Source organism: Mustela nigripes, chromosome 4 (genome assembly GCF_022355385.1).
Source record: "Mustela nigripes isolate SB6536 chromosome 4, MUSNIG.SB6536, whole genome shotgun sequence".
Taxonomy (NCBI): domain Eukaryota; kingdom Metazoa; phylum Chordata; class Mammalia; order Carnivora; family Mustelidae; genus Mustela; species Mustela nigripes.
This window is the reverse complement of record NC_081560.1, coordinates 118,884,448-118,909,750: the sequence shown is the minus strand read 5'-3', so window position 1 is coordinate 118,909,750 and position 25,303 is coordinate 118,884,448. Positions and strand designations below refer to the sequence as shown.

At 42.7% G+C, this 25,303-nt stretch overlaps 1 protein-coding gene across 2 annotated transcripts in view; it reads left to right on the top strand.

The window, feature by feature from the left end:
• Positions 1-831: 831 nt before the first annotated feature.
• The window catches only part of A1CF (APOBEC1 complementation factor), a 79,013-nt gene continuing 54,541 nt past the window's right edge, over positions 832-25,303 (top strand). For both annotated transcript variants that reach the window (XM_059397426.1, XM_059397425.1), the window contains exon 1: positions 832-919. The gene's annotated coding sequence lies outside the window, so the exon portion shown is untranslated. The remainder of the gene's footprint in view (positions 920-25,303) is intronic.

The window sequence follows — 25,303 nt, the reverse complement described above, 5'->3', positions numbered from 1 at the left end:
AGGGTAGCCTCTATTCTATGGGGCCTGCGGTTTCTAAACCCCCAGGGCAAAATGTACTCAAAATTGGGAGGGCTTTAAGTTGTTTTTTTTTTTTTTTTTAAGTGGGCTTTATACCTTTAGCATCTTCCTCTATAGACTAGAGCTCTTAATGAAGAACTTAGAATTCTCAAGGTTAGTTCTTGAAAATGTCCCTTCCTTTATTCTTCAAAAATCAGGGTTACCACTGAGGTTTCAAGCCAGGAACAATAGCTTTGGATCTCACATAACCCAGTCCACAGCTGGTGCCCTCTTAAAACCCAGATGAGCAGCTTGCATAAAAAAGAAGCCCATTTCCCCAGCCCCTATTTACTTGGTTATGTAAATGTTTTGTGTATTTCAGTTTTTGTAAGCCAGCGTTTATCTGCATACTTGACCTGAAACTCCACACTTTACTCCATGTAAAACAGTGATCTAAAACAGCATGAACAAAAGGAAGAAAGCCAGACTCTCCCCGATTTCCCCTTAGACTTAATATCCCTTCCACGGAACAGAGAGCAGGGGAACTAACGTAAATTAAAGCCGAGCTGCCCAAACTACAGTGAGTTCCGCTTTTTAAAACACGTAACTCAGGACAACAGCTTCAAAAGCAATATTCACATCAACGGTTTTTAACACAAAATATATTTTAATGTCGTCCACTAAGGAGCCTGGCCCTTTTGTAGATTCTACGGCTGCCGTGACCCAGTTATCTGGTCAAAGGGCTGTGTGGATGCAAGGGACAGGGCGAGTTAAAGTTTAACTCCCAGGAATTGTAAACCAAACCTAAAGCCACTGAACCTTTGGAGTTTGATATGTTGATTAGAGCATAACCAGAGTGACACGTTGAACTCGCCACAATCAAGGAAACCTTTTCCGGGTGGGGACCTCTGCAATCACTCAGGTACGGTCCATGTGTTTGGCTATTTCTTGCTTCAACTCTGTGAAACTGTGCATTGTGGCTCAGTGGGAACGCAGCAAGAAGAGCTTCTATCCTACTGCCTATGCAGGGAGCTTTCTGGCTGGGTTTATACTAATGGAGCAACCTGAAAACAAGAGAATATACTTCAAGAGTCACATAATCTAAGAATGAAATGGCTGCCTCTTCTGGTCCTTGATTTAATCTATTTCTGAGCCAAAAAAGTAGATTTACCGCCTTGGGTTCAAGAGTACGGCTACCGTTTATGAGAAGTTTATTTAGCTGGGAGCGTTGGGGTTGACTGTGGGCTGTGGTCCTAGGACCCCCGGAAATATACAAAATGTAATTACAAGAAGAGCATTAACATCAGTGGTAGATTCTGATTTCTCTGTGTAGGTCGTAATTCCTATCATACCTTAGCTTTCGTATTTTCAGTTCTCTCCTTCCCTCTCCTTTGCCCTTCGCAACCACCCAAAATCTCAAACAGAAAGCCCCGAAGAAAAGAAACCCACTCAAAGTCATCTTGGTGGATTCTTGCTATCTCTTTGGCCAGAATCCTACTCACCAAAGGAACGCCTTAAGCTGTTCCCTTTTTCATTCTAGCAAAAGAAAAAAAGAAAGGAAGAGAGGGAGGGAGAGAGGAGGAAGGAAAAAGAAAAGAAAAGAAAGAAGAAAGAAAACAAAAACAGACATGGAAAATAACTGGTTTTGAATGTGTTAAAATCTCAGCCTTGGGCATAGCTAATTATTAGAACTTTTTCTCGGGCTGGTTTGGGCGACGGGACTGCAGTGGATATATTTTCCCGTGATCATTTTGTTCAGTCCAGAAAGAGGATTTGCAACCAAAACAGGCTATGATTGTATCTTAAGAAAGGTGTCAGAGCACATAACAGGAATATCCATTCCTGCCAGAAATCTTCAACTCTGATTGAAATACTTTTGTTCCACAATTACGAGAATGAATTCCAAGGAGAACGGGCTCCAGGTTAAACAAGAGTGTTTACAGGAGGACTGTTGAGCTATGTCTTGCTTATTTTCCAGAAGGGAAGGAACACGGAATTATTTGTGCCCTGTGCAAGATTAGTGTTTTGCAAAATGTACACTGACAAGCTCAACTTTCGTTAGAATTTAGAAGCTTCAAAGGTGTGTTGGTCTGGTCTGAAACATCCTTCATGATTATGTGCTGGAACATACACAGTAGGAACAGAGGTCTGGGGAGAACAGTAAGTTCTCTAGAATAAACACGGACCTGTTTATCTCTAGAATAAACACGGACCTGTTGCAGGGCAAAGACCTTCCCCTGCGAAATACAGAATAATAGAGAAACGACTTATGGGTTCACATTTTAGGGCCGTATTTTCTGGAATTTTATTGATAGTGCCCATTTGAGATAATTCTCACATTTTGCTCTTCCAATTTATTATTTATCGGGTATAAGGGAAGGGGAAAGAAATTTGAAAAAAGAGAGGAAAAGAAAAAAAAAACTTGGTGGGCAAATACAAACCGACATGATGGATAGGAATACGCTGAATATTTAGTTATTATTTTTAACTGGGCTAATCCCAAATTGTTTTGTGCTGTTTCAAATGTGACATTTCCTACCCTGTAGTCAGTGGATGTTTGTAAGTGTGGCTCAAAAAAAAGTGACCCCGTTATCAAGTGGAGGAAAGGCAGTCAGATACTTTAAACCAGGTCTTGTTATCACGTGAACGTCTGGAGTGAAACTAACAATGACAGATGTTGGTTGAGCTTTATATGGGCAAGCGTCGTCCTCAGCACCTTCCAGGGTTCGTCTATATTATTCTTCAAATAGTCCTATAAGGTAGATACTATAATAACATTTTACTAATGAGCAAACTGAACAGGGATTAGTTACCTCGCAGACTCAGCATCACCCAGGCGGGGAACAATGAGCCAGATTCCCCAGCCGGGTGGACAGACCCCGGAGCCCAAGTGTGTCACCATTGTAACTGTCTTCACAGGCACTGGGGCGTTACTATGTGTGTACGTGTATGCATTTCTGGTGAGCGTTGGGCAGTGCGAGATGTTTCGTTTCCTCGCTTCATTTACAACAGAACGGCTTTTAGGAACGTCTATTAACGTGTCTCAGAAAGGGATTCCTCTGAATGCAGGTTAAGAAAGAATAAATCCTTTCGAGAGCTCACACCCAGTGTTCATAAAACCAGAACCCACTGAAACTACCAGAGAAACCATCTAGGGACCTGAAGGTCTAGCTGTCTTCCATCAAATAGGACCATGCCTCTTTTAGACACTTTGCAAATTCATTCTAGAAAGAACACTGGACTCCCGACAGAGGGTGGCTGGAAGGCAGGTTCCCAAGTCCCCGAGCTCTGTGGCCTCGGTCACACTACTTAATGTCCCTGAATCTCAGATTCCTTGAGTTTGCCATGGGGGTAGAAGCCACCTTGCAGAATTCGGTGAAGATTAAATGAGATGACACAGCAAAACAGTTGAAGCCAGTCCCTGGCGTTCAGTAGGAATTCAGTGAAACTCTCTTCCCCTTCCCATTTCTCTATTTGTAACAATCTCCAGAAAAATATCCAGAGGCTTTCCAAACTTACCTAGTAGCTGCTCTGTCAAAACTCTACTGATAGAATAATAATAATTAAAAAACTCTACTGATATAGTCAATCAAAAACTATACATAAATAACAAAAGTTCTGATTAGTCACCAAGAATAACCGTGTTCTAGACAAAAAGACAGAACCTCTTATTTTCTCTTATTATAAAAAGACAGCAACAAAAACACAACATAGCATGCTTTATTTCAGAGAATGTTGCTCAAGGAAACTCTTAGCTAAAGTAGCCCAATGCCCTTTTCCCCGAAACCCACCAGGCAGTCTGTGGTGGCGTGTGTTCATTTCATCACACAGCCAGTTGATGTTACAAATCTGTTTCAATAACTTTCTTTTAAAATACTGTCATCCCTCAGCAGGCTGGGGAGGATGCTGGGTACTGTTGCACAATTGTTGTCATTACCTTATGTGTCTCTAAATGACTCAATCAGTTCAAACAAGATGGTATTGATCGATGGAGGATAAACACCATTTGATCTTACTCATGGAAACAGTAACCAGGCTCCTCTGAAGTGTAGTTCTAACAGCCCAATTCCCCACCCCCCACCCCAACCCGGGGGAAAAGCATCTGGAAAAGGGGAGACACCACTGCAGTGACATTACCTGTTAGAAATCTGAATCCCATCTGCTCCTTACAGATCCTATAAGATGCAGGTGATTGTTAGGGAGTGTTTCCTGCTGATTAGATCAGGAAAGATGGCTCATCTATCATTTGAATCCATCTGACTTAATCTAATCTGAATCTCAGTCTTAAAAACTACATAGAAGCTTTAATTGGATAAATTAAGGTTTTGTGTTGAATATTTTTGATTCACCCAAATCAAAAATTTAAATATTGCCTTTTATAATAATGGCTGCTTTGACTAAAATATGCTGGTAACTTGAGCTCCCTAATTTGATTTTTTTAAAGGTTTTATTTATTTATTTGAGAGAGAGAAAGAGAACACAAGTCAGGGGAGTAGGAGAGGGAGAAACAGGCTCCTTGATGAATAGGGAACCCCCCCCCACTCCATGCAGGGCTCAACCCAGGACCCCAGGTTCATGACCTGAGCCAAAGACACACACTTAACCAACTGAGCCACCCAGGCCACTGAGGCTCCCCACTAATTTAATTTTTTAAAGATATACATAAACTCAGCTTTTTTCTTTTCCTTATACAGCTATGTCTGTGGAATTTTATAGGGTATTAGTGATCCTGTGGAAAACATTCACCAGGTTTATTTCAACAGGGCTCCATCCCTGGTAAAAGGAGTAGGAAGGCCATAGTATGGACTGAGATAATCCCCTCCAGTCTGCAAGGGTGTGCACAGTGTTCTGCCCCCAGCAACAATATGGCTATGGAATTAGCACATGACAATTTGGCCAGACAAAATGACCAAGAGAGAAAACTGGTTTGCAATTCTATAAAATCTCGCCTTTGGTGATGTAGTAATGTCCCCTCTTCTTCCAGTAGTTAAAAATGAGCATTGTTTTGGCGTGCTCAACTGATTCAGAGAACACTATACTTAACATAGCAGAACCCACTACTGTTGCTACCTTATTTCTATAGAATATTCTAGTTTACAAAGCATTTTAGACAGAAGCATTTAGACTTTTCTTTAAAAGATTTATTTATTTATTTGAGAGAGAGAAAGAGAGCATGAGAGGCAAAGAGAGAGGGAGAATCTGAAACAGACTCCCCACTGAGTGCAGGGCCCAACCCAGGGCTCTATTTCACCACCCTGAGATCATGACCTGAGTCAAAATCAGAAGTCAGACACTTCACCTGTGTCAGTCACACCTGTGCCATCAGGGACCCCTAGACTTTTTTAAAGCCAGATTTCCTCATGGTCAATGCAGCATGCCTACTTTCTTCAAGGTAGCTCAGCCATCACATCTCATTCCAACTGTGAGAAGCTGGTTAAATGCAAGATGCTCACACAGAGTCTAGAAGCCTAGCGGGGCTCTCAAAGCGGAGGCGCATTACATCCGGAGTTCACCTACTGTGCGGGACGTGACTGCCCCGGTGATGAGTAACTAAGAGGTTAGATGAAACTGGGAAGAGAGGGTGAGAATCCCTGCAGAAGGTGAGAGGAAAACTAGTCCCATAGGAATCCTCGAAGGAAAGGATACTACAAAGATTTCAAGTATGGCACATCCAAGAAGTGAAGAGAGGGAGCAGGGCTCCCTCCTGGAACATCGGCTGTGTGTTTGTAGGGTTTCTGTATCGAGGCAACTCTTCCTTCTTCCTCTCAAGTGATCTTTCTTATTCTTCCATCTAGCATTTCTGTTAGGACTAGATTTAGGGTTCCTCTTTCCAGCTGGGGGCTTCTGCGTAAAGTAAGTTGGCTTCTTAGATTTAAGCCCTAATCCCTCTGGTTACTTTCCCCGGCAGTTAGAGATCAGATGCTGACACCATGCGGCAACAGTCTGTGTTGGCACATGGGCATGACCAGGTCAGGTAGCCTCTTGCCTGAAGGTCCCCAGCAAAGCCTCACAAGGCAGGCATTGACTGCTGGCCAGTTAGAGTCGGTGCCCTATGATGACGACCATGACAATGACATGAGGAATAGCTCTTCCAGACTGACATAGCTCCTGCCACATGCCGAGCACAGAGATGGACTTGTTCAACCCTATGGGATTCTGTGGAATGGGTTCTATGGCTATGCTGTTTTCCCAAAAAAGAGGTCAAGCCTCAGGACCATGGAGAAACTTGCCCCAGGTCACAGGGCTGGAAAGTGGTGAAGACAGTAGTGAACCCCAACAGTCTGGTGTACACCACTGTGCAGACAGAGTGTGACCAGAGCATGGAGAAGCACTGGATCTTGGAATTGGAGCTAAATTTTGAGGTCCTTTACTGGACAGAGAAGAACTGAGTTTCACCAAGGACAAAAGACATTTTGGTTGTTGTTAGGGAAAGAACCCAAGTGTAGACCCCCAGCCCTCAGTAACTGCCCTGAATGACTTGGCTTCCTCATGCCCAGATTCTGCGAAGGTCTGAACACAGCACCTCCTACCTGGAGGCCACACCCTTCTCCCCAGGGAAAGAAGAACTGGGCTGCTAGGTCTGTAAATGCTCAGGGAGCCCCAGATTTAAACTGCCCTAATTTGGAGCTTTAAATGGAGACCCAGAAGTTCCCAAATAGCAGCTCTACCAGCCTCAATGGAATTATTCATTTAGGATAACAAGAGCGTGCTTCCAGAAGTTCCTTGTTAAAATACACATTATTTGGGAGACAGGGCATGAGTGATAGGGACACTGTGAGGTATTGACATTCAGGAACACATTAGCCTAAAATCGCTTAGCAAATTAACTAGCCTGGCAAAGCCCACCAAGAAGGGCATTTAGGACAAGTCGATTGTGACGGTAGGGAAGAGAAGACAGAGAGGAAAATGGCCAAGGATAGAGGTGTCGTGGGGAACAAGAGGAAAATGTAAGATATTTGAATGATGGCTATTTGTCTGATCTTTGAGGAAGAATTTACTTATTAATTTTGAATGATTATTAAAGACATTTGAGCATCACACTTAGCAGATTCTTCCCTGTCTGTCCCTCGCTACAGAACAGAGAGTTAAGACAGGTGTCCTGGCCAGAACAGGAATCATCCAATAATGTTAGTACATGGCCCTGCTTTTCCAAGGCAGAGATGTTCTACATCACGGGGAAGGGCTCCTAATTAAGCCGGGATAAAATAATTGGAAGGAACCTGGGTCATTAGCAAGGTAACAGAATAGAAATCTGGATCTTCACACCAGAGGGCAAGCCTCTTGGCCTGTGTTGTTTTCATGGTTACTACAAAGAACATCAGGACTCAAAGCCACTTACAAATAGCAGGGTTAGGGACACCTGGTTGGCTCAGTGGGTTAAGCCTCTGCCTTCAGCTCAGGTCATGATCTCAGGGTCCTGGGATCGAGCCCCGCATCAGGCTCTCTGCTCAGCATGGAGCCTACTTCCCCCCCCCCCCCCTCTCTGCCTGCCTCTCTGCCTACTTGTGATCTCAGTCTGTCAAATAAATAAAATCTTAAAAAAAAAAAATAGCAGGGTTATCAGCATGCCTAAAACACAGGTATGAGATAATATAACCTGTGCCCAAATCAGTCCCCTACAGGGGCACAGCAGAAGACCCCTGAAGAGAAAATTATGGGGGCAGGGGCTAAGCAGAGCATCAGGACGGAGGAGGAAAGGGCTAGGGATTAGTGTCTATTTCAAGGGGAGCTGCTGGTTGGAAGGGAAGGAAGGCGATCCCTTGGGTTTGCTGCGTTCATCTGTCCGCTGGGACTGACTGATGGACTCCGTGCTTGTATTCAGCATTATTCTAGATGCTGTGTTGGATACAAAGATGTATTGCACTTTTGTTCCTAACTTCAAGGGGCCCAGGAAGGGTTCCCCAGGTTTCCTATCTCAGTCTTAGGGTATTTATTCTCTCCCTTCTCCAAAGTCTCTTACTTTGCTGGAGAAGGAATACTATTTTCTGTGCTATACTGAGGGTTCCTGAAAGACAAGAAAGTTATCCTATTTCTTTTTCAGTGTGCAGACCTACCACCTTGCTCTACACAGAACAGATTCACACTATTGTTTGCTGGATAACAGAGCCATCTAACTGCGGAGAGCAGGACAGGAGGTAGAAGAGGCCAAGAAAAACAGCATTGAGTGCCCGGTACCCCACTCTGGGCTGTGTACTTGTCCTATCCTTTCGGATCACTATGGCAACACCATGAGACAGGCATCCTGATCCCCAATGTTGAAAAGAAGCAGCTGGGAACTGGTGAAAACAACTTCGGCCAAGTTTACAAAGTTCTTAAGGGTAGAGCCCCCACATTAGAATCTGAGTCAGTCTAAATCCATGATCCCATGGTGTGTCTACTGGGCCATGATCCCCACTTGGGAATCAAGGAATGAACAACAAAGGGAAAAATACTGTGTGCTTTATTATTAGGTGGTGAAACTAGAAAATTAGGAGGGAACCAAGTATGGAGTAGTCCGAGAGGCTATATGAAATTCCCATTCAGTGCAGCAAATATGTATTAACTGTGTCTACTAAGTTCCAGGTTCAGTGGAAGGGCTGGAGATAGAAAGATGAGTGTCCGTCCTTGGCGAGGGCATGGTCCTCCCTCTCTTCATTTCCCCACCAGTCCCTACACTAACCTTTCTGCCTCCAACACATTCTCAGCAACACTCATGGAGTTTCCTTCCTAAAGTGCACAGGGGTCTGTTAGAGTTCTTCTGTGCTGACTTCATAATAAAGGAAGAACACTCTGTCCTGCTGGGATGCTGCTCCTCTAGAGCCCCCATCTCCCTTCTTCTCTGGACTCCTAGGCTTCTGGACCAGTCTGAGTAGAGGAAAGTTATCCCCTGGAAATTAATACAAAGTTGGGTACTTTTGATAGGTGATGACATTGGTTGCCAGTGCTGCAGAATACGGGGCCATAGGAAGTCTTTGAATAGGAAAGTAACATAATAAAATGGTCGAGAAAATTAACGAGTGTTAACACAGAGGATGTTAGAGTTAGAAAAAAGGTCATAGGCCAAGGTAAGACAACAACCCAGGTATGAAATGATAGTTGCATATATGGTAATTAATGGCCGTGGGAATTCAAAAGAAGGGCAAGTATCAGAACTCAGGGGCTGACTAGACATAATGAGAAAGAACTTAAAAGGACAGTTTATGCCAAGGTGTGAAAATTAGCATATAATCAGAATTTCTATAATCTGGTTTCAAGGATTTGAGCCCAGGCATTCGGGGTCTGGAAAGGGAACATAAAGCTGTTTTTCATTGCACGTGTCACATTCCCTTAGGGCTACTGCACTATAGAGCTCCAGAGAGTTGGACTTTTGTAAGCTCCACTCAAGGATCAAAAATATTTTATTAATCAGTAGTTGGCCGTCTTAGTGAGAATTGAGTGTTTGGCCTAATTTTTCCAAATTGGTCTCAGGAAACCAGATACAGAAATTAAGCTCAAAAGGACAATCTCAACTAGAAAAAAAGAGACATAATAACATGAATCCAAGAATGAATGAAATACAGCACTGACAGCTCATCAGGCCCCTGTAATCTGTCACACAAATAATTGGTCCCAGGCCTATGGAATAAACATCTGCTTTTAAGCTGAGACACATTGACACAGCACACTGGGATTACCACTTTCCCAATTTGTAAGTCAACTTAGAAATTAAACATATATGCAAAGACTTTCTACTCCTCTTAGGATACACCATTCTAGAATTTCTAACCTTTGCCAATCCTCTTTCCGAGGGATTCTCAAGAGAGTGGGGCACGGTGGAAAGAGTGGGGTATCATTACTAAGTGAAGACAACACAGCCACCATCTGTAGCCTCATCTTACAGTTACTGGGAACATGCCCACACTGAAGCCATTTTTGTATAAGTATTGGCCAGGGTTCTCCAGAGAAACAGAACTGGTATTCCAATCAGTGCCTATACAAAAATGGTTTTGTTGTTGTCATTGTTCTAGCACCTGTAAGATACCAGTACTGGCAACTAGCACCTCTAAGATACATCTATCTGTCTATATCTATCTGTTCATCTAAAGGGATTTATTTTAAGTGGTTGGCTTGCATGATTAAGGAGGCTGATAAGCCTCAAACCCTGAAGTTGGCAAGCCAGAGACCCAGGTCAGATGACGTATATTTCCAGCCTGAAAGCCAGCAGGCACGAGACACAAGAACCAGTGTTTTAGCCCCAGTGAGTCCAGAAAAGATGGATGTCCCTGGGAGGGCAGAGTTCTCTCTCACTCAGCTTGTTTTTGTTCTATTCTTGTCTTCAATTGATTGGATCATTCTATATTTAAAGTTAATCTCATCCAGAAAGATGTTTACAGACACACCCAGAACAATATTTAGCCAAACATCCAGGCACCCCGTGGCCCCGTCCAGTTGGGACATAAAATTAGCCATCATAGTAGAACCTTAATGGAATAGAGTTCATATGTTGTCTGGTTGTAAAGCTCTGTGTTTCTTCCCCAATACCTACTCCGCCCTCCAATACATGCTGTTTCCACCTGCTGTTCAAGTTTTCCCAAATCAGTTTTGGATTAAAAAAAAAAAAAGTGTTCATCTCTCAATCTTCAGTGTTACCAAGAAAAGATCGCATGTGAGGGTCTTTCAGAGTTTCTGATAGTCCTGTTCAAGCTAACTCGAGGCTGAAGTATTTGAGGAATTCACAGGGTCAGAACCAGTTACAAAGGGAAGGGGTGTATGGAGAAGTCTCCTGTGTGATATTGTGCTAACAACACTGGCCACCAGGCCAGTATAGACACCCACTTGTCTACACGATTCATGTCTTCACACACAGGCTTGGGAGTTCACAAATATATATATACTCCTATAACTATGCACCCCCCAGAGGAAGCAGCTTGAATTTGTCTCATTCCAGGAGACTGTGGAAAGCAGCATGGAAACTAGGCACAGTGGGAATATAAACAACTTACTGGTCGGTCCTCATGGAAACAGAGTTGCAAACAGATCACTTGAGCCAGAATCTAGTAAGAATGAGATTTTTTTTTTTAAATTTCTAAACACTACCATTAAGGAAAACATGTCTTTATTAGGAATGATGAAAACGTAAACAATTATTAGAGAAAATATGGAATCATCCACACATTTCTCCTATCATCTAGTGTCTACCTTTCTTTTATAGGCTTTTTCCTCTCTTTAATACCATGTTCTTTACATGATATCTATCCCATCTCTTTGGCAGGTGGGATAAATTCAATTACTGTCCATTGCTTTGTTTTGACATTTAACACATATAGCCTCAAGCTTCATTCAGCAGTTCCCAACTCAGCTGCCAATTACGGTGACTTTGAAGGCTTACAAAGTAACCATTTCCAGGCCCCCCCTCCCAGACCAGGAGAATCTGGCCCCCTCTGGGGTGAGGAGGATCCTGCCCCAGTGCAGATGATTATAATGTAAAGCCAAGCAGGGAGTCTGTTCTTTCTCCATAGCTCTCGCTCTCTGATCTGCTGTCAGCCCTGTTGACTAAAGCTATTCTTAGATGATTTCTTTTTAGTGCCAGTTTGGAGTATGCTGAATAGTGGTACAATATTTTAAGGATAGGGCCCTGTTTAGCAAGTGATGGCAAGTCACGATTCAGGAAAGTATGCAAACTGGACACATCCTCTGAGAAGATTACAGTAGAATTGGTTTTTAGATTATGATAAGGGGCGCCTGGGTGGCTCCGTCTGTTAGGCATCTGCCTTCAGATATGGTCACAATCCTTGGGTCCTGGGGGTTTGAGCCCTACATCAGACTCTCCGATCAGCGGGGTGTCTGCTTGTCCCTCTGCCCTTCCCATCCACACACTCCCACTCGTGCTCATGCATGCTCTCTCTCTCTAATAAATAAATGAAATCTTTTTAAAAATTGAGGAAGGGAGATTTAACAAAATGCATGTGACTTGCTAAAATCCAGAACTGCTTGCGATGAAATCTGAAAGTTCTATTTTGACAAAACATGTGTAGGTTAATGTTCTCTCTCCTGCATTTCCTTGTGCAATTTACAGTTTCAAGCTAAATCCCAGGGATTTAATGCCTTCTTGTTGATATTTAAAGGGCATTTTAAGCAAATAAGTGTGAAATGTCTTTTGAAATGGATCAAATGTTCCTACTCTATTCGATCTACTTCAAAATATGTTAAGAAGCAGGAGGTGTTCCCATTGAACCACAAGTTGTGCAGTTTTAAATACACTTTTTAAATGAAAATACATGGTTCTATTTGAAATTAACTTTTCCGTCAAACAAAACAAAATGGTGGTCTAGGTGTCAGGACTGTTTTGCAAGACTCTCCTGAGAGTCTGGGGACTGTTTTCTTTTCAAATGAAATTGTATCTAATTCCTGGTTTTGAATTTGTACTTAAAAAAAATTAAAAAGATGAAAAAAATTTGAAGAACACACCTTCTTACTCCTGGCATGTTTACAATGCCGAGATTTAGTCCAGGGGGCAGGGGAGGTGTGTGTGTATGTGTGTGTATAGATACGTATGTATATACATACCTGCACAGACAAGGACACACACACAAAAACTACAATACAGTCATTTGTCTCTTGTACCTCTGCTCATTCTGTTTCTCTGCTAATATTAAGTCAGTAGTTTCCCAATGGAATTTTGTCTGGTATAGTTTTATTTCTCCATAGATATTTTTGCAGCAGTGCAATTTCCCTAGTGTCTTAGGTTTTGCTATTTTAAGTTACTCTATCTAGGACTTCAAATGACTCCAAATAAGACGGCACATAGATTTAAGCGTCAACAAACAGTCCTCAAAGTATCAGCTGGCCCAAAGCCTCTTTGCCAAAATAACTGTTTCTTGTCAAAATTACACCCAACAGCATTGCTTCATTACAGCTCTTAACACCTTTGTCTTAAAAGCAGGCGATACCTTCCAGGTGGAATCAGTCACTTTGTTAGTCAGGGCTGTCACCAAGGGAGGAGAAAGAACAAAGTCAAGGATTAAAGAGAGTAAGAGATGGGAAAAGGAAAAGAGGAGCTATTGAAGAGGACATTTGAAGGTGGACACAGAGGGACAGGGAGGAGACCCGCCCCCACAACTGTTATGTTTGATGCCTACTGGAAGTACCTGTGTCTGTTAGCCATCAGTGCCCCACATCAGATGTCTGGCCCATAGCTGGCTCCCTCCTCTCTGGCTGTCTACGATTCAGAAGAGCTAAAGGTCAAGGGGAAGAAGGAACCAACACTTCAAATATAAGAATACAAATTAACATGGACTCCAAGTCACATCCTACCAAGTGACACGTCACCTGGTCATCTCTGAATGATGCTCCCCATTCTGCCAGGGAGCACGAAGGCTGAGGTTTCAGGGGGGTATGACCAAGTGCATAGCAGAGAGCTGGCAATGACCAGGTATCTACTTTGGACCATGTGCAAAGTGGGTCAGACACTGAATGTGTCCAGGTGAACCATCACACGGTCTACCCACAGCACTACTCAGATGGTCATAGCCCATTTTCTTTCTAGCAAAAAGGCCAAGTTACCGTAGTGCATTAGATGACCGAAACCATCTGTCCCTATGGAAGAAGATACAAACCCACAGTATCCACGCTTCACCAGTTTCCTCCTGTCATGGGGTTCTCCATAGAAACTCTTTAGGAAAAGCCAGATAGATACTATAATCTCCCTACTCCTTCTGTGCCATTCACCTATTTCCAAATATAGTAATGAGGAGCACAGACTCTGACCCCAGAGTACCTGGATTCTAATTACGGGTCTCCCGCCAGTTACCTGGGTGACCTTGGACAGACATGTTAACCAACCTCCCTAACTTGATTTATTGTCTGCATCATAGGAATGATAATACCTACCCCCACTGAGTGTTTATGAGGATTAAATGAATGAGGTTTGAAGTTTCTGGAATATAGCATATAATAAGTGTTCAGGAAAGGTTAGCTCTGTTGTTATTTGAAATCTTTTCAAATTTTGCTATGTGATAGGCAAAGCCAAGGTATCTTGTTTTTTTGTTTTGTTTTGTTTTAACTTACCTTTTCTGAGCTGATGACTACATTTAAATAAGTTTACAAGCTCTTTTTGTTTCTTCTTTTCTGTGAATGGACTGCCTGTGTCCTTTGCTTATTTGTCCACTGATGGGGGCAAATCATTATTCAGCCAATTTTTATTCTGGATCTAAAAGTATTCATTGTATATTACAGATACTTATTCTTGGTCTAGTACATAAAAAACAGCAATCATTTTCTTCCTGTCGGTGGTTTCCTTTCAGATTTGTTGTACAGAAGTTTATAATATTTTTAAAGCTTTATTTATCTGAAAGAGAATGCCTGTGATGGGGAGGAGGGGGGAGGGAGAGAGGGAAAATCCCGAGCAGACTCCCTGCTGAGCACGGAGCCTGAGGTCTGGCCCCACTGATGCTCTGTCCCACGACCCTGAGATCATGACCTGAGCTGAAACCAAGGGTCAGATGCTCGGCTGACTGTGTCCCCCAGGCACCCCAAATCTGTTAGTCTTTTCATTTGTGGTGGTTACTATGCCTGGTTAGGAAGCTCTTCTGCATCACAAGATTATAAAAATGTTCCCCCATCTTTCCTTCCAGTAGTTACACTGTGTTTTTGAAGACTTTTCCATTAATCCACTTAGAATTTCAGTATGTGCTCTGATAGAGTGGGCCACCTTTTTTCTCCAAGTGTCTATGATCTATCCTTTGAAATAACACCTATTGGCAAATTCCAACATAAATAAAACTATAGGTCTAGGCTTCTTTGTTTCTTTCCATTTATCTATTTGTCCATTCCTATGCCTGTTTTAATTTTAACTTTGCTTTAGGTGGGTTCCCAAGAATACTATAATTCAGTACACGTTGTGGCATTTCCTGAATGTTTTTCCTGCCAGGTAAACTTTAGACTCATTTGGTCAAAAAAAAAAACTTTTTTTTATTGATGTTTAAATTGGTTTGCATTAGATTAATGACATGGGAAGAACAGATCCTTTTTTTTTTTTAAGATTTTATTTATTTATTTGACAGACAGAGATCACAAGTAGGCAGAGAGGCAGGCAGAAAGGGGTGGGGGGGGGGGGGGAAGCAGGCTCCCTGTTGAGCAGAGAACCCGATGCAGGGCTCAATCCCAGGACCCTGAGATCATGACCTGAGCTGAAGGCAGAGGCTTTAACCCACTGAGCCACCCAGGCACCCCAAACAGATCCTTTTTAATAATAACACTTAACATATATTCAGGCCTTAGATCCTTCAATATAATTTTATTGTTTTCTTTGTAAAGAATTTGAGTACTTTGCCTTACGTCTATTCTTACGATTTTGTTTCTATTGTTCAGATCTTCTCATATCATCTGCTATTTCTGCTTCAATGATTAACTTGTTTTGACTGTTCTTGTGGTGTTCCTTTATTCTAATTGTTCTGCACAAGAAGCCCCAGTAGCCTAATGGATAAGGCACTGGCCTCTGTTCTGCACAGTTGATTTACTGGTCTTTAATGAGAATGATCTTAGGCACCTGGGTGACTCAGTGGGTTAAGCCTCTGCCTTCAGCTCAGGTCATGATCTCAGGGTCCTAGGAACAAGCTCTGTATTGGGCTTTCTGCTCAGTAGGGAGCCTGCTTCCCTTCCTCTCTCTCTCTGCCTGACTCTCTGCCTACATTGTTATCTCTGTCAAATAAATAAATAAAATCTTAAAAAAAAAAAGAATGAATGATCTCAGTGTTTCAGTACTAAGTATGTTTTCTGTGTGTTTCTGATGCTTCATCAAATTAAAGATGTTTTATTCTATTACTAACTTAGCAAATTTTTTTTCTTAAACCAATAGTGGGTGTTGAATTTTATTAAGTGCCAGTTTTAATTTAATGGGATGATCATTTTTTTCTTCCTTGTCACTGAAATGAATTAATAGAATCCCTAAAGTTGCACAGTATTAGTATTTTGGTGATAAATGCAATGTGTTTATTGTAGATTAGTATTTTAATACCTTGCTGTATGTAGTTGATATCTAGACTTACATGTGATATTGGGGTTCACAGTTTTCTATTTTGTGATCTATTTGTCTGGCTTTATATCAGAGAGATGAAATTGACAGAGTTAGTATAAGTTCTCCTTTATTTTCTATGCTTCAAAAGCTTTATATAATGAAAGAATCATTTGTTTCTCAAATGATTTGGAAAAACTGCCCAATAAAACCATGTGGACCTTGCATTATTTGGGAAGAAGACAATGAGTTCTTTCATTACAGTGTGTGATTTTTAGCTCATTCAAATTATTATCTCACCCTTGAGTTTTCTAGGTAACTGATCACTGCATCCATATTTTTCAATGTATTAATTGAAATATTAAGAGTCAAGAGTCTCTTATCTGTGGTTACAACCATTTTTCCCACTTTTCTTTATAAAAATATTTTGGGTAGTGTAAAAAAAATAGAGAAGATAAAGAATAAAGCAAAATAAATGCATGATTTTATAGGCGAGAGAGAACTTCTGAACCCATTTGGACTATTTTCTTCCTGCCCCTTTTCCTAGTATTTATGTATCACCTGTTTTTAAAATGGGTTTCTCCATCTTACTTTGTCCAGGTGCCCAGAGGTGCTGATTCACAACCTTTCAATCAGCCCTTACATTTACCAAGTCTGTGGATTTTTCTGTCTTACTGATTCACTTTTGATTCCTTCTGATTTCATTATGTCTATTGTGTTTTGTCCCTGGCCTCTTTAGCCAGACCCTTGGAGTAATTTTCAGCATTTTTCTCTAATTAATGATCAACAGGTTCCCCAGAATAGAACCATGACCACATCTCAGTCTTTGATGATTTGTTCTCATTGGCAATCCATTTATTAGGAAGATTTAACTTACTTTTTAAATTATTAGAGTGAGAGCTATATATTATAGAAAGCTAAAAATGGTCAAAGGAGAGTGGCAAACTGATCTGTTTACCTAGTCAGCCTTTTATAATCCCTTAGAAATATGAAAGTTAACACAAATGAAATCAGACTATGCTTGCTGTTTTCAGCCTGCCCTTTAACTATTCTGTTCTATTCACAAATATCTGTCTGAACTGTATGTTCTACTAGAACAGCTTTATTAGATGCATTGTACCACTACTTATTCAAATATTTCTTAATCACTGATTTTAGGTAGTGTCTAATTTTCATTACAGCTCTAAGGTGCTCTGGGGCTCCTGGGTGGCTCAGTCATTAAGCCTCTGCCTTTGGCTCAGGTCATGATCCCAGGGTCCTCGTTTCGAACCCGGCATCTGGCTCCCTGCTCAGTGGGAAGCCTGCTTCTCCCTTTCCCGCTTCCCCTGCTTATGTTCCCTCTCTTGTTGTCTCTTTCTGTGTCAAATAAATAAATAAAATCTTAAAAAAAAAAAAAAAAACCTCTAACGTGCTTTCTCTTTCTCTCTCTGTCTCTCTGTCTCTCTGTCTCTCTCTCTCTCTCTCTCACACACACAACACACACACTGAAGACCTTAAGGATGTTTTCCTACTGAGAAGTGACAATAAACACAAGAAACCACCCGATCAAGTACTAAAGCAACATGAAAGACATAACACATTCCAAACAGCATTTCTGTGTCCCCTGGACAATTTCTAGGAAGGATAGCCTTGCAGAAGAATGCAGATGATGCTAAGATGAGTCAACCAAAGCAACAGACAAGGAACAAGGAGGAAATATTGACTGAGTATCATCCAAATGCCGGGCAGTTTATTAAATTCTCTCCTATCCATTATCTGATTGATTGATTGATTGATTAGGTTCTCTCCCATTCGATATCTGATTTACCTATGCTAAAAAATAGAAAGATAAAAACAAAAACCCTTTAAGTTAGGTATCAGTGCTCCTGTTCTTAGAATAAGCAGCAGAGCCTCAGAGAACTTAAAATCTTGGTGGTGGAATGGAAATCTCAAAGCGAGCTTATCTTTCTCTGAAGATGTGCAATCTACTATAGACCGAGGTTATTTTCTGTAATTGTAAGTTAGTATATCTACTAAGAACAACTTAAATTTCTCTTTATTTTATGCCTTGACAAGGCACAAACTCACCAGGCCCAAAATTAAGGTATGATTGATTACTACTGCCTTAATAACACAGAAGGGATTCTGGTTACTTTAATTTTTTGGCTGACAATATATTGATTTTTAAAAAGAAGGTGCCACATATTGGGACTAGGTGGGGTGTTTTTAGGCCACATTTTGGAATTTTATGTATGCATATTCTCTAATTTTGCTGTGGTTCACGATACATGGCCAACTACAGAGCTATCATGTGAATTCACCTCCAAAATAAACTTAAGACCGATTGTAAACATTTCCAGAGAGAACATTAGAGCTAGTTTCTATTTCTTTATCAAGTAATGCACGATAGTATTTACTTAGCATCAGTAGGCAAACGCATAAACTTTGGTCATTAATCCTTCACAGACCATGTTGATATAACTGGAGCTCCTTCTGTGTAAAATTCCCAGGACATACTAAATGCTTGGAACTCCTTATAAAATCAGTTATACAACTTGCCTGCTGGTAAGAGTTATCATGCAACGTCAGTGCACCAATACTGGGGAAGCCTGGATTGGGTCTGCAGAGGTCCCACTGGCCCATGAAGCCGTCACTCACCTTGCTGGCACCAACCCCAATGTCTCCCACCTGGTTACAAAGGAACGTCTCTCCTCTGCTTACCAAGTCAGAAAGAGTCTTACCCCCAACTCCGTGTCCTCAGTTCTCCTCTTTAGAAAAGTCCATAAAATACATACAGAAGCTCTAGCAGTAACAAAATGACTCTATTTCCGGACTAAACCATCTAGCACGGTGCCCGGCACATTGGAGATATTTCTCTAATACTCATGGCAGAGGGAGAAGCAGGCTCCCCGCTGAGCAGGGAGCCTAATACGGGACTCGCTCCCTGGATCCCAGGATCATGACTTGAGCTGAAGGCAGGTGCTTAACCGACTAAGCCACACAGGCGCCCCCATTGCATTTTTAGACCAAGAAAGCTAATAACTTGAACCTCTGTCTTCCGTCCCTCTTGTCCTCTCCTTCACACCTGCCTTTGCTTTTCTTTCTGCGCAGGTTCAGCGGGCCTGCCCTTCTCACCTTTGTCTGTCTTGCCCGATTTACTATTTTAAAAAACAAACCTGTTTTCCCACTTTCTCTGTTGCCACGGGCACCAACTGCTGTCCCGCTAGGGCACTCATCTTCCGACACTGCCTAACTTCGGGCAAATCTAGGTAAAAAAAAAAAAAAAATCACTTACAATCCCCTCATAGTTTCCCTTCCACAACGTGCAAGCCAATTTATAGGTACAACTTTTCCGTATGCTTTTCTTCTTTATAGCATAGGGTAATAAAGCAAGGGCAGCTTCTACTATCCCCCTCGCAGCTGTGGAGGCAGAAATGCTGGCAGCAAGTGCTTCCCTACCTGCTTGTCTCTCTTGCCTCCTTATCTTTGTCTCTCTATCACCTTCTCCGAGCCAGGACCCACTGGTACCTGAGGCCACCAGGGTCAAGGGTCAGGAACAGCAACTCTGACCTTGCCCAATAGTGAACTCTGGAAATATCTACTGAAAAGTCTCAACCGAGGTGAGATGTTCATTCCAATCCACCTGTGACTTTCAGGAAGGCAGAAATATTGAACCCTCACTAACTTCTAGACCCTTCACTTCTGGATCAAGTAGGCTCCAATGTTGCAAATAGAAAACCAGAAAGGCACCTAAAAGAAGAAAAGTAAATTCAAATGTCAATTCTCCTTTTCAGTCACTTCGCACGCTTGATTTTACTCCTTTTTCTCTCTCCCAAAGACAAGAACACACATATAAACACAGTGAAAATCCCTGACATCCATCTTGCACAAAAGGTAGACTTACTACTCCAGGACAGAACTTTCTAGAAGTGATTGGAACAAAAAGAATAAACAGTAGGAGATTGACTTCAGAACAAGTGTAAGTTACTGTCATTTATAAAATGCCAGTCCAAGGTCTTTCGTTTGTTCTCCAAGTTATTTACTGAGCACTTAGCATAATGCCAGGCTAAGCATTCTGGGCCAGGAAAGAGGAGTACAGCACAGTCCCCACACTGAGAGAGGTCACGGTGTAGCAAGAAAGCCAGCCATGCAATCAGATCATTACAGTATCTATGCAATGGAACAAGGATGTGCAGACTCAGTTGAGTGTATCAAGGCTGTGGCTCCAACATGACGCTGAGAGGGTATGGAAGGAAGGCTCCCAGAGCAGACCTTTCCATCCAGTCTGGAAGGATAACATGGCCAGTGTAGTGAAGGTTGGATGTGGGACATTCCAAGCAGAGAGCCAAAAATACAAGGCAGCATGGGAGCCCCCAGCGGCAGGGAAGGGAATGGGATGGCTGGAAGGGAATCTAGTCCTGGACGGACGATGTATGGGGCTAAACGTGTGAGATTTTATCTTCCCAGAAAGTGATTTTGAAATTTTACCCCTTGGAATTAGAGATTAATTATAATAAGAATTAAAAACACTATAATAGGTAACCCTCGCCGGGCAGTTATTAAATGCTAGGAACCACTTTAAGTATTTTTAATCTACTCATAGTTCGTCCTTAAAACAACCCTGTGAAGTAGAAATTGTTGTTATCCTCACACTTCATAGGTAAGGAAATGGAGACTCTGAGTCTCCACCAGAATACTGGAGGCAGAGGAGCAGGGGAGGGGACCATCTCTAGACAGCAGGTTGGCTTCGGAGTGTCCATTCGAACCAAGTGTCCCTTTGCTACGAAAACACACACAGGACCGGGACATACCGATGGCCAAGGAGCGAGAGTTGGCAGAGCCAGGCGAGTCCTCCAGATCTCTGGATTAGGATTCCCTCCCTCACCCTGTTCCAGACTGAATGCAAGGAGGAGGGAGAAGGGACGGGACCTGTGTCGGGTCCTGCCTCATCCAACGGTAAGGGAGGAGGCTTTCCCCCAAGTTGCTTTGCAGCCCCCGCTCTGTGCCTTCTTCTCTCCTCCAGCTGGAGTTACTGGCGGTAACAGCAAGTTACTAAAAGATATCAACGAAGCCCCGCAACCCCCCCCCCCCAGCAGCACTGCCTGTGAGCCCCATTCACACGTGAGCAAACTGATCAGGGACCCCAGTTCTTTCCTGTAGCGCTGATGCCAGCAGTAACTTTCTCCAGTGACTTCCATTCACTGCCCATCTCTTTGCACAGCCGTTCTCATCCGGGTAACAGCGCCTTTGCACAAAACTGTGGGATGTCCTACTTACTGCAGAACCTGAGAAGTTGGGGTGCTTAGTCACTGTCCTGTCTCTCCCTTCCCCCCTTTTTCTAAATCACAAATATCTGCATTTAACACTAACCTCGCTAGGCGCCAGGAACTCTCTCAATGCTCTTTCAACATATTTATTCACGTAATACAACAACCCTGAGAGAAATATTACTGCTTCCTGAGTTGAGAATGCATGGACACCATGAGGTTAAGGAACTTTCCAGGCACAAAGTAAGAGGTGGAATGAGAATTTGAATCCAGATGTCTACACCCCGATTCAGGCTTCATCTTACTTACTTGACATGACAGAGCATGTACTTCACATCACTCCTTTGTTCTCAACAATCCTTTCTTCACTTGGCTTTCCATCCACCTCCTGCTCCTGGCTGTTCTTGAACTTTTCGACTGTTCCAGTTCATTCTCAGCTATGGCTTCTTCCTTGTCTCCCTGACTTCCAAGAGCTGGAGCGACCCAGAGATCCGTCCTTGGACCTACTCTCTACCTTTTACTCGTAGATGATCTCACCTGATTCCACAGCTTCAATGTCACCTCTAGGCCAATAGCTTCCCAACTAGTATCTCCTGCCTGGAACTCTCCCAGGAAATTCCAGCTCCTGGAACCAACTGTTGGCTCAGCCTCTCTGGGCTCATGTGGCTACCTGCTGGGCATCTCAAAATCAGCAAAGCCGACAGCAGAGCTCCTGATCCTCCCCAAATCTGCTCTTCCCCATCTGAGCTAATAGGTCTATTCTTCTAGCTGCACAGACTAGAAAACTGGATGTCATCCCTGACTCCTTATTTTTTCCCTCATTTCCAGATGCATCCCATGCATCTGGAAAGTAGATCCAAGATATCTGCTCTTCACCATTCCTGGTCCACCACTGCTCCCTCTTGCCCAGAAGGTGCGCTGGTTTCTGACTGGCTCCCCACTTAGCCCTGTGAGCTTTCTGCTGACCAGAGTGAGGTCAAAGCTGAGCAGGGCCCTGACTCCAACACAACATGTAAGGGCACAAAAAAAACTCAGGAATCAAGACAAGGGGTGTTTTCACACAGTATTTTTTTCAAATCAGAATTCATGCCAAAAATACCCTAATGAACAAAGTAGCCAATTCTTGCACGAAAACAGAACTAGAGTGTCGGCATCCCTCCCCTCCATCCCAGCCCTTCTCGACTCTCTTCAGTGGTAGACAGATCCTGCTAAGCATCTCGTTGATCCCCTGGCTTCCCATCTCAGAGCAAAAACCAAAGTCCTCACCTTGACCTGCAAGATCCTTTATGGCCTGGGCTGCCATTATCTCTCTGCTAACTCCCACTTCTGACCTCGTTCACTCAGCTCCGTGCCCTCCACACAGGCTGGCTCCATCAAGGAGCTCCCACCTCAGGGCCCTCAGGCTGGCAGGCTCTCTGCCCAGAACGGTCTCCCCCAGACACATGCCTCACCTCACCGGGTCTCCTCCCAAATCCACCCCACCCCCGGGATCACACCATCTAACATTTCACTCCCTCCTCTCACACACACACTTCATATTCTTTTTCTCTTCATTTTTCTTCTCCTCAGGAACTATCTTTAGCACCTGCACATTTTACTTGTTTACAGTCTCTCTCACCCACTAGAAAACTCTGTGAGATTTTGGGGAGAGGGGTTTGTTTTGTTCTCTGCTATTTTCCTAGTATCTCAAAAAATTCTTCAGTGACAGTAGGTACTCAGCAAATATTTTAATGAATAAGTGATACTTATTGAGAAGTATATTCGAATACTTACTACTCATGAGTGCTCTCCTTCGATGCCAATGTTCCTAACGCCTACTTTGTATTGGTTTTGAATCCTACTGCCTCCATAAATTACATTGAGAACGACTCTTTCAAAAGGCAGTGGTCTTGGATCTGAACAATTTGGGGATATTAGAAAATGTATTGCACAATCCTTCTTCTAAATGGACCAAATTTAACAGAAGCTTGACTTGCTTAAAAAAAAAAAAAATATTTATCTAGGATCCAAGTTCATCCCTCAGATCAATGTTGGGAAAGGGGATTGTTTTTGAGAACTAACCATAGAAGATGAGGTGTTTCTTGTAGCAAATTCTGAATTTTATTTCTATTCCCTGACTTCTGATGACTTGACACTATGTCAAGATGTTGTTGAGAGTTTTCTCAGCAATGTCAGAGTGAGTTTCTGTGATCAAAAGCCCTTTCTGATGTCAAAGTGTCTTCAGGTCCCTGTACTAATCATTAACCAAAACTAAAGGTAGGTCTTGCATAAAACTTGTCATTTCACCATGAACTGTTAGGTTTTGATGGAAAAGATGAAGCTCAGCAAAGAGTAAAACTACAAGTTGGCCAAAAAACCAAGAGACTTTGCCTCCAATCATCTGGGAGACACTTGATTACCAAAATGACTAAGCTCACCAGATCCCAGTTCACAGGTGGCCTCCCTGCTTCTGCAGATTAAATCCACAAAGGGACACCGGGTAGGGGACGGGGGTGGTGGTGGTGGTGGTGTTGAGAGTGTCCTGATGAAAAGACAATTTTAGCAACATTTGGAGAAAGTGCAAGAGTTATGTTTTGTCCTAAAGGCTCGTTTTCTTTGGAAATCCTCCAAATGCCTTTTGTAGTTTTATTTTTTTAAGAGAATTTATATGGTCTCATAGAGATTTCTAGAACTGTAGTCAGCAGCCAGTTAGCCTTATAAGCTGAACACAGGTTTCCTTCGCCTCCCTACCCTGTAGCATCCCTAGGAAGATGGTTTACACTATAAAGTTGTCAGGGAAGCTACAAGCCCCCACTTAGATGTTAGAGGTCTATCCAATCACCACTATCTGAAAAATGGTTTCAAATTTGTCTTGGCCAAGATACAAAGTTAGGAAGAAAGAAAGGAAGGAAGGAAGGAAGGAAACAAGCTTGCTCATTGCCTTTTGCAAAGGACAGCAACAGAAACTGGTACTTTAACTTAATAGACATTCCCTAACGCACAGTGCCTTAAAACAAGGCAGAGGGCAAAAGGGGCCAGCTGGCACGGACTTAGAACCACTTGAGAGAATGAATGAGTCAAAGTGGAGCTGGCCAGGGCTGGAAGCAGGCAAGAATTACTAGAACAATCAAGGGCAAGAATGGCCATTCTTACGTGTGAGGCATGAAATCATTCTGTCCCGGTAACATCTGAGGAGTTGTCCCTCTAAAATCTCATTTTTCTCTTGTCCTCTGTATTTTATTGGAAGTATTTACTTTCTAGACAATGCTAGATGCTGCTTGCCTATGCATTTGTTTATTAGTTATTACCTTAATAGAAGACTTTGAATCTCTTACTGACATGATCACCCCAGCTTCACTTTTCACTTTTTTACACGTTTCCTACACTATTAATGGCCCATTCGTTCTGAATCTTTAAATGACCACCAGAAGTAGCATAGGAAAGCTCAAGACATAACACAGAAAAGTCTTAAAAGGGCTTATGTTGAAAGGCATTCAATCTGCATGTGATTCAGATCACTGTGAAACACTCTTCTTTAGTCTTGGCTGGCAGAGCACAGTGGGCAGAGTGGAAGGCCAGCACAGAACCTTCCTGAGCCCTGACACTAAGTGAGGTCAGTGTAAGCCCCTCTGGGCATGGGAGCCCCCAGAGCCTCCCGCCACCACAGCCTGGACCACTCAGGATGACCACACCCTCGTCCCATGAACCTCTAGGTAGGAACAATTATCCCATTTGCAATGGGGTTCAAATCATGTTCCCAAATAAAAGGTACAGAAGAGAAAATGCTGAAATTGCATCTTTATATCTACATAAGCATGGAGATGTGTAAACTTGTAGAATTCCTTATATTTTTTTTGCAAAGGGCATCCTGTCCTTTCCTGAGTGGTCTAAGTGACAGATGATCCAAGCGTCAGTCGGCCCCTTCTAGCACCACTAAAAAAATCTATTTTTCTTGTTTTATTAAAACCCATAGGAGGGCACCTGGGTGGCTCAGTGGGTTAAGCCGCTGCCTTCGGCTCAGGTCATGATCTCAGAGTCCTGGGATCGAGTCCCGCATCGGGCTCTCTGCTCAGCAGAGAGCCTGCTTCCCTCTCTCTCTCTCTGGCTGCCT